This window comes from Sinohyriopsis cumingii, unplaced genomic scaffold (genome assembly GCF_028554795.1).
Source record: "Sinohyriopsis cumingii isolate HCF-2022 unplaced genomic scaffold, ASM2855479v2 utg001527l, whole genome shotgun sequence".
Lineage (NCBI taxonomy): Eukaryota > Metazoa > Mollusca > Bivalvia > Unionida > Unionidae > Sinohyriopsis > Sinohyriopsis cumingii.
Window position 1 is genome coordinate 1,976,543 of NW_028316012.1, and position 14,037 is coordinate 1,990,579.

Genomic DNA, 14,037 nt, shown 5'->3' on the forward strand with positions numbered 1-14,037 from the left:
GCATCACTCACGATTGATTATGGATGATGCTGAATTAGATTTTATAATTGCTGATGCCGCTGCGAGAAATATATTTTGTAATCAGGAAGACGCTTACTTGTCTGACGGAACACGGTTGGGCACAATTGTTAGTTACATTAATGGAGAATCACCTCAGTACACACATCTAAGATCTTCGATGTTGGCTTATGTTTCTATAAATTTGCTATCCATGATAAATAGATTTCCTGACACTGCAGTTAGAGTTGCAACGGATTCATTTTATATCGATAAAAGATATTCAGAATTACTGGCTCGTTTCACAAACAATGATGAATCATGGAGTTCGTGGAGAATAAAAAAGGAAATGTTACATAATTATTGCGAATTCGCTGATGTTGCGGTTAAAGATATTTATTGCAAATCAGAATTATCAGAATTGTCGTTGGCGCCGTCTGTGTATGATCCGGTATCCAGACACAAAACCGTTTTTTTTAACGGGGCGGGACGTTCTGGTAAGACAATTCGAGTGATTTAATTATTTCGACAGAATTCAGATATGATTGTGCTAACACCGATACACAGACTTGCCAGGGAGATGAAACAACGAGGAGTTAATTCTTGTACTTATCACAGCTTTTTCAAATACAGCGGTGGTGTGTGGACTCCTGACCGAATGGGAGAGAAATATATTCCAAAGATTATCATTTGCGATGAAGTGTGCACAGTGCCGTTAGAAACATTAAAAACATTTTTCGATTGGCTATTAACAAAAAATACTGCAGTAGTTATGTGCGGCGATCACGGTCAGCCACCTCCGTTTGTTGGACCATCTCCACATGATTGGTTGAAGAATTTTGTTGATTATTACGAAGTAGTGACTGTTGAACACAGATCTCTTGATGCAGAATTAAAGGAATTTAAAACATTAATCAGACTACAACCGAATAAAATTCAGTATGAAATACTGCGCAAGGTGATTTCAGAAACTTCAATAAGCGACTTTTGGAAAACGTGGAGACCAAACGATTTGATAGTGGCAAGTAGAACGATAGTCAGAGACACACTTCAACAGCAGTTATTTCAATTACACAAGAAAAAATTTCCAACACTGTCAGTGCCATTGTGTTATAGACCAGCTGATTCGCAGTTACAGAATACTGACGTTGATGTACCAGGACAGTCAAGGAGGAAGCAGAATCTCGTATTAAATGATATTGTCACAGTTGATGTCAATGTTGTTGAAGATGCACTGCGCCCTGATAAATCCCCGTGGAAACTAGGATACACAATGACGATTCATTGATCTCAAGGACTGACTATTACTGATACAGTCCTTTGGATCGTTGATGATCGAATCGAGTGATCGAACTTAGTTTACTTGGCTGTGTCCAGAGTCAGAAGAATATCTCAACTGCGGAGAATTGTCTTGGACTTGTCAGAGATCGATGACAACGATAAATGTCAAGTCGATATAATAAGAAAAAATTAACTGGCTACAAACAGAGTGACAAAAAAAATAATCGATAATTTGACCTTGATGTTGAATTTATCATGACACTGAAGCAATAGCAAAATAATCATTGTGCAAGCTGTAATTGTATAATTTTGTGGCAGCATTTGAGTAATAATCCAAGACAATTCACCGTAGATAGAAAAGATAATAGTCGCGGTCATACACGAGAAAATGTGATGCTGACCTGTCTTTAATGTAATCGACGTCGGGGTGCTAGTTAAGTGATATGGGCGGTAATTGTGTGTCCTCCGGAATTACTTGTAGTTGTTGACGTGTAAACCCACGTTAAGGAGCAGTTGAATCCAGTTTGTAGATTGCTGGTCTACCAGTAGATCTAGTTATTCCAGATATCTTGTGTGTCGTGATGCTCCAGATAGGATCAGTCGCTTTTTTCTTACCACCTTCAAGTTCACCTGGTTCATATACATATCTCACAGTGACATTGCCCAGGATTGGTTGTGTTGAAAAATCACGTCGCTGTACGGGTATATATTTTTGGTAATTGCGTTAATAGGTTTCATGTTGATTGTTCCAGTTATTTCATTATTTAATGCAGCTATCACACCTGGTAATCTTGCAAACCATTTGAGTGATGTCTTGTCCTGACAGAATTCCTTCGCGTACTGATACCAAATAACCGCTCAGCAAGAGTTCGATTAAATCGCTCAACAATTGCCTGATCACGGTGAATTTCAGTATGTCCTCGTCTGATGGTGACGTTATTTTGTTTCATTAGCGATGATACTGCGCCCTGAAATTCTTTGCCAGGATCAGCTTGTAACAACTGTGGCTATCGTAGACCACCTCGTTGATAAATTCGTTCAAAAGCAGAAGCAACCTCAGGTGCTGTTTTAGTCGTTAACGGTTCTGCATCTTTGTATCTACTTGCAGCATCAACTACAGTTAGCGCGTACTTGTACGTAATTTGACGTCTTCGGATTTTAATAATATCATGTGGCAGAAATAATATATCAGCTTGATGAACTTCATTAGCAACACTGACATCAAAATGTGCAAAGTGAATTTGTTTAGGCGGTGGTTGGTAAATTTGCCATATTGCCTATTTGGATAACCACTTTTTAACATTAACGCGCGTAACTTTTGCTGCTTCAGCGAGTTTACTAATTGCTGCGCTTCCCCTCCAGTATAATCTTGGGGAATAATAAATCGACTCCATTTATAATTAATTACCAGCAGCTAGCGCTAATTTACCTTTCATTGCGGATTTTATTAACCAACAATACAGTACTTCAGGAGTGGAGAAGTATGCCGGAAATATATCAGTCTGGCTAAATAGATCAGTATATATCTAACAAACAACTCGATGTTTTGCATCTGCCATTAGTATTATGATGTAATGAATGCAGTGTAGATGTTAATACGATAATAAATGGCTCTCATATCTTACCCTGTCTACAGTTGCTACTGTTCTTATACCCCTCCGAATAACAAAATAGAAATACGTGAGCTGATTCTATAGCTTCTGCCATGGTCTGCGACGTTGAGCCGCCCATGTTTCCAATATCCATCCACACCGGATAACCTTTGGCTACTAATTGGTCCCTTATCCACTTAGCCTGTTCGCGATGATTTCTGTTGTAGCTGATCATGACATGACCTTTCTTGCGCCGTTCGTCAGCCTCCCCATGGCTTTTCTTTCGTATGTCAGCAGAGTCAGGAGCATTTGTTTCCATCATGAAATCTGACAAACAACGAAATTGATGTATGGGAATTGTTCGTGCTCAGAAATATGTAAATTATCTCCTCGCAACGTAGATCATCAACGTTGTATTTTAAACCGCAAAAAAAAAACGGATGTGTGTTGTTTGTTTGAAATATGATCGTTGAAAGTCTGCTCATGAAGAGATTTTGAAGTTAGAGTTGTCTACATAATCGATCATTTTCTTTAAAATTACCCGTCTCTTTCATCTGCAGAAAGGTGAAGTTGAGCCAAGATGAACAAACTGTTCACTTAAATTACACTTACACAATAGCTTGCCGTTAACAAGTTAAAAACAATTTGTTTCGTTGTTATTCTTTACTGTGGTACCTATTGAGCTGCTGTGGCAAATAATTGACATTGATCTAATTCAGGAATCACTGTATTAATAAAACAGGTAGATTACATTAACAAAACATACCCAAATCTTTGTATGCTTCATTTTGCTTCAGTTTGTTTCTTAGGAGCCACAGAGTACCCTCGGCGGCTTTTCTGACAGAATTTAGACTTTTTGTGAGATCCACAAGCATGCTAACGACGCTCAAAGTCTTATCCTCCAAAATTATATTTTGGTTTTCCTCGTCAAATGCCAGAGCCCAAATTGCTCCGACAGCCTCTGGATGATAGAATAAGCAAAGCAAGACAGTGTGCATTTTTTAAGCTCCACAAGTGAAACAAGATTAAGTTATTGTCTTGCAGCATGATGTATTGCGACGATAAAAATAAAGTCAGTCAAATCGTAAATAGGATCTATATTGTATTTTGTTGGTGATGTTAATAACTGACAGATTGTTCCACAACATCAGATTTTAGGCGAGGCTATTTAAGGTACCGGAAGAATAAAATTCAGTATATGAGATAGTGTTTTGATTTCTAATGGAATGATCAAATTCGAGTTTCTGAACACAAAACTAACTATGATCACGAAGATCAAAAGCTCTTATCATTCCAATGTTATATGAGAAGCAGCAGAAGCTTGATTTATACCAATACAGATGGAAAAAGAGCTTATTTACTGTGTTGAAGGTTGGACTTTCTCAGGTTATGATTTTTATTACATGTGTAAAACAAAATTATCTTTAAACGATGTTACGTTCAACTGTAAATATTAACAAAAATATGTAACATTATATTTATGTTAGAAATCGTTAGTATAAAAATGCATTATGTGATTAGTCTATAAATGTATAAAATGATATGTAGATACAAACTATCGGTGTACAAAATCCTTAACGAAACTAGCACACAATCGAAGTGATACATAAGGTAAGACGTCACATGCCTGTCAAATGGAGATTGAAATTCTAAATCGGCTTTCTTTAAGTGCAATATATTAAAAAAAGAAGAACAATCGAGAAATGATCTTACCTTTTTGCTCCTCAACAGTTCCACATCTGGCCAGTTCAACCAAGTGTGGTAAACAACCTACCTCTGTAAGCATTCTTTTGCTTTGGTCATTCCTGGCCAGAACGCGAATTACTGAAAATTTAATTACATTCATCATTTTAATTTGGCTTACCTTGCAGTATTATTACTTCCTGATATTTTTATTTCAATAATGTGTTGGGGGCGGTAGTTGAGTACAAACTTCGACTATTGAGACTTGTATTGTAGTAAAGGTTACATAAGTGTTTTCAACTTAATATAAACTCCCCCACTCTTTGTAAAAGTGTTTGGGTTGATTGGCGTATTGTACCTTCTTTCAGGGTGTCCGCTTTATTCGGTTCTCGTTATCTAGGAGATGATCATCCTCGGTATTATTGCCCAGATCGAGTAAACTTATAGGTAAAATAAATAGAGATCTGAGCAGATAAACAGAACAGACTGACTCGAGCCCATGTACATAGAAATCCAAATTTAATCAATTACATAAACAATGGTGATAATACAATACATTTGGAAGATACACTTCTTTTTGGAATAAATCTTTCACCGAATTCAAAACACAAACAGAATTATAAAAATAGTCGATCTGTTTACTTGTATAATTAGTTCATCATAAGATCGAGTGAACAATCGAAGACGTTGGCTTGTACTATTGCATAACATGCTTATCTCTGGTTCACTCCAATTTCACTATAGCTGTTTTATCGCTTCGCATTTCCTTCCTTTTCCTTTTTCTCTCCAACCTTCCTACTGTTTAGACTCCCTTCGGCCCTCAAACTTTGTGTGGGTAGGTGGATATGTAAGCATGGAAATACATTTGTGCTTGGATACGTCAGTGCGTAGGTAGGAATATCTGAGGATACTTCTGGGAATACGTCTGAAGAGCTATTTTTTGAAAACAAACAGAGAACAGCCTTAATTTTCTGTCGGTTATTCTATTGGGAATATAGCATTACTCCCCTCTCGTTATCATATATTTATATCGGTATTGAAAGAGACACCAACGGCTATTTAATCGGGCCAAGATGGCAGACCAAGACAAACCTAGTTTCATAAGATTAATGTACTTCCTAATGGCTAATTCATCACTTCGCATTAACACACAAGACTTAGAAGTTCTGCTCTCGTCTCAATTACACAAATGAATGAATGAAATTCACTACCTGGCTTTGGCTTTACGTTATGTTCAGCGAATACACACGTTCATATCTTTAGCATACATGAGATCACACTGCATGACTTAATAACGTTACATTTCAGTCAATATGTCCTCAAGTCTTTATCATACTTGAAATTACCTGAGATTGGTGAATTCACACGGATTCTCGTAACTCATATCAACTAAAGTAACAAATGAAGTTCATAGAATGTAATTCCTATAAGAACAAGTCGACTAATTCAAACAATTCGACAACTTTATATATAGAAGATTAGTGTACGAATTCATATATATATATATATATATATATATATATATATATATATATATATATATATATATATATATATATATATATATATATATATATATATATATATATATATAAACTCAACATAGTTATACTTATGTCAACTAAATTCATGCACATGTCAAATAATTCAAGCAAAATGGTATATTAGTATCAACGAATCTCATGAATTTGATGTAAATACCTTTTTTTTGCTTTCGAGCCTTGTTCGTTATACCGCCAAAATTGTGTCCGTCGACCTTCCAGACATCCGGTCCCTTGGACATATGTTTTACGAGTGAATTTCTTCCAAATTGACTCTCGCAGTTCCCTGTACCTTTACTCTTGTGGCAAAGCTGAGAATAATTAGTTTTTTTCGAATGGGGGGTGAGGAACATTTACAGCTAGGAAATTTCGTGTGGGAAACAGGCCCCTATTTAACATAACCAATCAGGATCAAATACATTTACCGCCTTTTCGTCTGGGCGCGAAAACTTGGGGTCAACTTGACGTTCCAGGTTTTCGACTAACATATTCTGGAAATTTTCCAATTTTGACAGTTCCACTATGAAATCGAAATTAGCCGTGTCCCTAATAGTCCGTCTTGCGGTTAAGTAAACGAATGCTTAATTTAAAAAATCTCTACCACTACGACCAGACATTTGGAATCACTGCAGTATAGCTATTTAACAAGTGCCTGTCCCCATAAATCTAATTAATAGTTCTCTGGCCGAAACTAATGTGCTTTTCGTAGATCGACATAAATGTGCCCCATCACGCTTACCCCAAGTTAATGTCAAACTGATCGTAAAATATGTTATGTTTTGGTACTTTAATATGAATGTTTTAAATGACGATACAACTGTATCTCTTAGATATTACACATACATATATATATATCTATATCTATATATATATATATATATATATATATATATATATATATATATATATATATATATACTATCAGCCGATTACACACAATGTGTGTACATGTAATTGTGACCTACCGAAGGATGCATTGATATGTTTTTCCTGACACAGAGGAGTTTTATATATTGGCGGAGATTGAAGAGATAATGTTTGGTTACCGGAGATGATATTTAATAATGTCACAGGCTCTAAAACAAAATACTGGCCTTCATTTCATTTATGACTGCGCAAAGCCGTCGTTGGTCGCTCTCATTAATGTGAATATCTCAACAATAATACACAGGATAGGTCCAGCATAGTATACCCATTACGGTTGGCGATATGAGTTAATAAATTCTTGTTTTGCAAGGGATCAATTTTTAATAAAGCATTTTCCCCATAGGTAATTTCACCTAATATATATGATTAGTTGCAAATAATTACCCTTGGTACATTAATATCCTGTCTCAACAAAAGTTAGTTTTTAAATAATGCAATTTCCCACGTTTTCCAGGAGCCTTCTAATTTTCAGCGGCTTTCAAGCTAAATTCAGACTATATGATATGTAGGGCCTCTCGGAAATCTTTAATTGGCATCCGGGGAAACGAATGTACAGCACTGAGAATACAGAGAGTATGAAACCCAAAATCCTTAGGTATGTAAAGAAGCATGTATCAGTCAGGATTAAGAGTCAGTATAGCAAGACATGGGTTTCTACGTTAGTTTTATATTTCAGCTACTTTTTTATTTTGTTATTAACAATTTTAATATTAATAGAATTTTAAGATACAATTAGCTAATCTGCTAATTTTAAGAGTATTTTCAGTACTTGAATTTAGATTTTACATTTATCATATTGTTCTAACATTAGAAATGTATTTACTGCTAGATTTCATCTTTAATTCATTTTCATTATTTTGAAATGATTATAAAGGCAACATTTACTTCCTGTCCGCTGCAAAGATATGCTTGCAATGCTCAGTTGTATAAATGTATAGCAGTTGATAATGGGATACATTGCATTATCCAGATCTGTTTGAATGATTATTCGTGACGTTTTCTCATCCATTGATGTCTTTTTCTTACTAATTTGTGTGTGGTCATTGAATGAATCTAGCTTGCTCGTCACATATCACGCTTGTACTAATATTAATTGTGTGCAGTCAATGAATGAGTGTATTTCCTCTTCACATATCACATTTTTACTGATATAAATTGTGTGATCATTTGATCAGAATAATTTCCTCCTTATATCACACCTACTGAATGCTATAAATGCATGTGTGATCATAGAATGCATAAATTTCACTTCTAATAAGACACGCTCGTGGACCGCAACTCTCAATCGGACGAACTTCTGTGCATTCGTCGGCGAACATAGGTTTCTTCTAGATATCATACCAAACTTCTAGTAGCAACCTTTTATGACGCATTCATGGGACACAATTCTTTTGTTCATTAAACAATCATAACATAAACTGTCTCCCCTTACATTTGCAGTAATTCTAACATTAAAAGCAAGACTTTCAAGTGATACAGTCCTCTGCCGAGATTGCCCAGGACTGTACATAACTCGAATAAAGAGAATCATCTCATTAGCATTCCCCATCCACACGTTCATTAAGGAATGATAAACTAAGCAGGATACAAATCAAAGATTCAGAAAGTTGCTAATATGTTCCTTGCACACCACTGACTGCAAGCAGTTGTAACATTTTCCTCTGAAAGAAAAATGCCCAAATGTCAGATCCTAAATCAGAGATCGTACCTCCACAACCTTGAAGTATTACCCTGAATCTAGATGAATGCCGATTGTTTAATGTAATGCTGTATATTTTAATTTAATTTCGCATCTTCAATACAAAGTTCTGAATGAGCCATACGTTTGCCTCTGTTTGTTGCCTAAGGTGCCTTAGATAAAGTGTGAGATATATTTGGGGTAGTTATATTCTAAAGTGCCAGAGATGTAAAGTACCATACGGTCAAGATTATATATATATATATATATATATATATATATATATATATATAATTGTTTAACTTTTGTTCATGATTATTGATTGTGGAGATCATCTTGTAAACAACTTAGTACATAGCTAATTCTTGTTTATGTTTGTCGATTATACTTTATGATACTTATCACTTGTAGGTAACTATGTTTACTTGGATCCGAGTAACTTTGCTGACCACATAATTATCCAATCCTATGTTACCATATGTAGTGACATTAGTCTTACAGTTGTGTTAAGTAATAATTAGAAGTTTTTGTTTAAATTATTGATTGAAATTTCAAAGTGCACAGTAATACTTTTTGATTTAATAACTATTCTGTAGTTAATGTAAATGCATTCAAGAACATTGTAGATGACATGATCTTATTGCACATTGTAGATGAATTAATTTTATTACACATTGTAGATGATATAATTATATTACAGAATTATAGATGATATAATTTTATTGCATCAAGATTCTTATCACAACAACGCATTTTAAACGATCAATACACCAGCTCATTGAAGATATGAATTTATTCAGAGTACCACTAGAATTCATTCAAAACAAATTAGACGTGTGATAAAACGTTTAGCACTCTTTGGGGTATAGCTCACGATATATATATATATATATATATATATATATATATATATATATATATATATATATATATATATATATATATATATATATATATATATATATATATATATATATATATTGTATATATATACAATGATTCTAGAAAAGGAAATATCTTGGTATATTGAACTTACTTTGTGCGCACTCCTGGGCTGACCAAAAAATGTCGCAATCGTCTTTACACTTGTGCAATGGATCTTTTAATGCTCCTGATAATAAATCCGATAGAAATTTAATTGTTTCGATTGCATGATCCATGCCCTGCAGATTGGCGCTCTCATCTTCGTTCATGATGTTTGCAAGATATGTCAACGCGACAAAGCGAAACTTTGTGTCCATGTATAAAGCAATAATCTTCACATTGTTTAGACCTCGCAGTAGTTTTATATTTTCATCCACTTGTGAAATGTTGCACAGTATGAGAAGAGATCCCGATACCAAATCTGTTACTTCTGTCCCCTGTAGAACAAGTAAACTTATTAGTCGTGATATATTTTGGATATTTAAAACTTGCTGTTTGAAAAGGTTTTTGTGCCTCATTATAATCATGCTACAGTTATTCGCTGCAATAGCCACGAAAACGTAATAATAACAACATATTAAAAAAGTAATAATATTAATATATTAAATATGTAATATAACAATATTTCAAATAAATGATGATAGCAATAAATTACAGAAGTAATATTAACAGTAAATTACGATATTTAAAATTTGTACGAATTTTTTTACAAACCACAGCGTAATTACCGTAAACATAACATTTTGATTACTTACAATAGAACAGTATAGGAAATGCAGGATGTCGGTTTGACTTAACTTACACCATCATTCCTACTTCCAGAGATATCGTCGAATGATATAAACGAACATCCAAGCGGAATCCTCTACGCTCTACTTTTCATGGAGTTTTGCTGGTATCTTGCTACGATGGTCCAGAGAGAGAGAGAGAGAGAGATGCGGCCTTTGGTCATTTTCACATTGAATTCATAATAATCGATTTGTATATATTTAGAAACAACAACTACGAACAACAACAACAGCAACAACAAGAATGAAGCATTAGATATGTTGCAGCTAGTTTGCCTTGTAACCAACAAATTTACCGTATATTGTTGACAGGCTATTGCAACTTTGTATCGCTGATTATATCAACAATGTAGATAAATCCAAAGGAAAATGTACACATACCGTTACGACGAACCATATTATTGTAGGTTACTTGGTATAAGTTTGGTTTCAATGTTTTCATCCAGTACAAATTATTTTTCTCTATCACTCCAGATTTATTCGTAATGTGTAGATTATGTTATGAGAAGGGAAGGGGGACGGAAATCAGAATGGATCGCGAAGAAATTGTGTACCATATTAAATTCATTTACAAAACGGGGATTTGTAATACTTTGTATCGTTATTTTCATACTTCACTATTGATTAATTTGAGGAAATTCATCATTAATCTACAATCAACAGAGCACAGCTGCGAAAATGTTTATATATGCGTATTGTTGTTTCATATAAATATGTCTGTGTGTGTGTGTACTGAGAGAGACAAAGATGGACAGCGAGCCACATATATATTATATATACTGAGAGTCAAGGATAGACATATATATATATATATATATATATATATATATATATATATATATATATATATATATATATATAGTTTCAGAGAAAGTAAAATTTCTTCATACGTCAATTGGGAATGCAAATCACAGGGATAAGATATAGCCTTTCTAAGGCAGGTGACTGCGTATATCGTCGATACATATTAATTAGCTACATTCAGAAACAAATAATAAAATACGTTTCCTGTTACGGCTATGAAAATAACGTTTGCATGAATGCAGTTGACAGACATACCAAACTCAATCCAGGTCGACAAGAACTTGCAAGTTACACATGCGAGATTGGCACCTAATATAAATTACCTTTCCTCCTTCTCGAATAGCTGAATTAAAACCCTTCAATATTTTTGTCAGAGTCGTAAGAAGTTCCCCATCCTTGGCGATTTCACATTTAACCTCAGCACTGGAATCAGAAAAGCTGACCAAATTTTGAAGTGAGAGCTGGATTACTTGAAGATGACCCCGGGTCAACGTCAGTTCTTTATCTTCGAAATAGATTTTCCAACCTTCCTTCACTACGTTACACAAAATATTGACAGTCTTTGACGTACATATAAGGTGCCCCGCTTCGCGCCTATAATTCCCGATAACGCCATATGCCAACTGGCCCATGTTTCGTATTGCAGACAGTTGTATCAAAAATTCACAAAGGCATTGTCTTAAATCCTCCATCCAATTTCCATCTTCATCTCGTAAATTAGGAAGTTCGTGTAACTTGGTGATTGCTTCACTCAAAGCCTTAAAGATTCTATCTTTTTGAACATGAACATCTTCCTGTTCAGTGCTTTTATTGCTCTCTTTGTCTTCCCCATTTAAACCTTTTGCACTCCTGTCTTCCGTACTTTTGTCTACTTCCTCTCGGTTTACAATCGCTACCCGAACGACGGGTGTCACGGATATGTTCGCCTCCGTTTCGTGCGTCGTCGATGCCAAAGATACAGAACTTCCCATCGTGAAGTTTTGAACCAAAAATCACAACAATGTCCCTGATAATAGAGAAAAGAAATAATCCATATTAATGGATACCATAACTGTAGAAATTCCAAAATCTTTTGTTTCTCTCATACGCTCAAAAAGTCATAGATTTCTGATTTATGGCGGTTAGCGACAGTTTTAGCATTTGATATACCATATATGTTGACCAATTTACTTGGTGGAAGAACCCAGGAATAAACACCGACCCAGCGGAACATAATAATAATCTTTACATACATTAACGAAGCCAAGACTCGAATCTACGCAGGGCAGAGATGAAATCTGAGTGAACTTAAAAAAGACGAGCGCCTTATTTCACTCTGACACTCGTGGCTCCTTTAAAAAGGCATGGGTATTTTGTTTTAACAACAGCCTAACAAATGTCAATGGTCATATGCTGCATTTCGGAACAAAGCTTTTAAAAAGCAATAAAATGGAAAATATAATCATATACATTTGCTTACATACTCAAATGGTTATTACCAGTACTTAGATAGACATACAATATGCGTAATAAGTATATGTATTGCATTCCATTTCATGTTTAGACTGGTCTTATAGGTAAATGCGTAATAAGTATATGTATTGCATTCCATTTCATGTTTAGACTGGTCTTATAGGTAAATGCGTAATAAGTACATGTATTGCATTCCATTTCATGTTTAGACTGGTCTTATAGGTAAATGCGTAATAAGTACATGTATTGCATTCCATTTCATGTTTAGACTGGTCTTATAGGTAAATGCGTACTAAGTACATGTATTGAATTCCATTTCATGTTTAGACTGGTCTTATAGGTAAATGCGTAATAAGTACATGTATTGCATTCCATTTCATGTTTAGACTGGTCTTATAGGTAAATGCGTAATAAGTACATGTATTGAATTCCATTTCATGTTAAGACTGGTCTTATAGGTAAATGCGTAATAAGTACATGTATTGCATTCCATTTCATGTTAAGACTGGTCTTATAGGTAAATGCGTAATAAGTACATGTATTGAATTCCATTTCATGTTTAGACTGGTCTTATAGGTAAATGCGTAATAAGTACATGTATTGCATTCCATTTCATGTTTAGACTGGTCTTATAGGTAAATGCGTAATAAGTACATGTATTGCATTCCATTTCATGTTTAGACTGGTCTTATAGGTAAATGCGTAATAAGTACATGTATTGCATTCCATTTCATGTTTAGACTGGTCTTACAGGTAAATGCGTAATAACTACATGTATTGAATTCCATTTCATGTTAAGACTGGTCTTATAGGTAAATGCGTAATACGTATATGTATTGCATTCCATTTCATGTTTAGACTGGTCTTATAGGTAAATGCGTAATAAGTACATGTATTGAATTCCATTTCATGTTTAGACTGGTCTTATAGGTAAATGCGTAATAAGTACATGTATTGCATTCCATTTCATGTTAAGACTGGTCTTATAGGTAAATGCGTAATAAGTATATGTATTGCATTCCATTTCATGTTAAGACTGGTCTTATAGGTAAATGCGTAATAAGTACATGTATTGCATTCCATTTCATGTTAAGACTGGTCTTATAGGTAAATGTGTAACAAGTATATGTATTGCATTCCATTTCATGTTAAGACTGGTCGTATAGGTAAATGCGTAATAAGCACATGTATTGCATTCCATTTCATGTTTAGACTGGTCTTATAGGTAAATGCGTAACAAGTACATGTATTGCATTCCATTTCATGTTTAGACTGGTCTTATAGGTAAATGCGTAACAAGTACATGTATTGCATTCCATTTCATGTTAAGACTGGTCTTATAGGTAAATGCGTAATAAGTATATGTATTG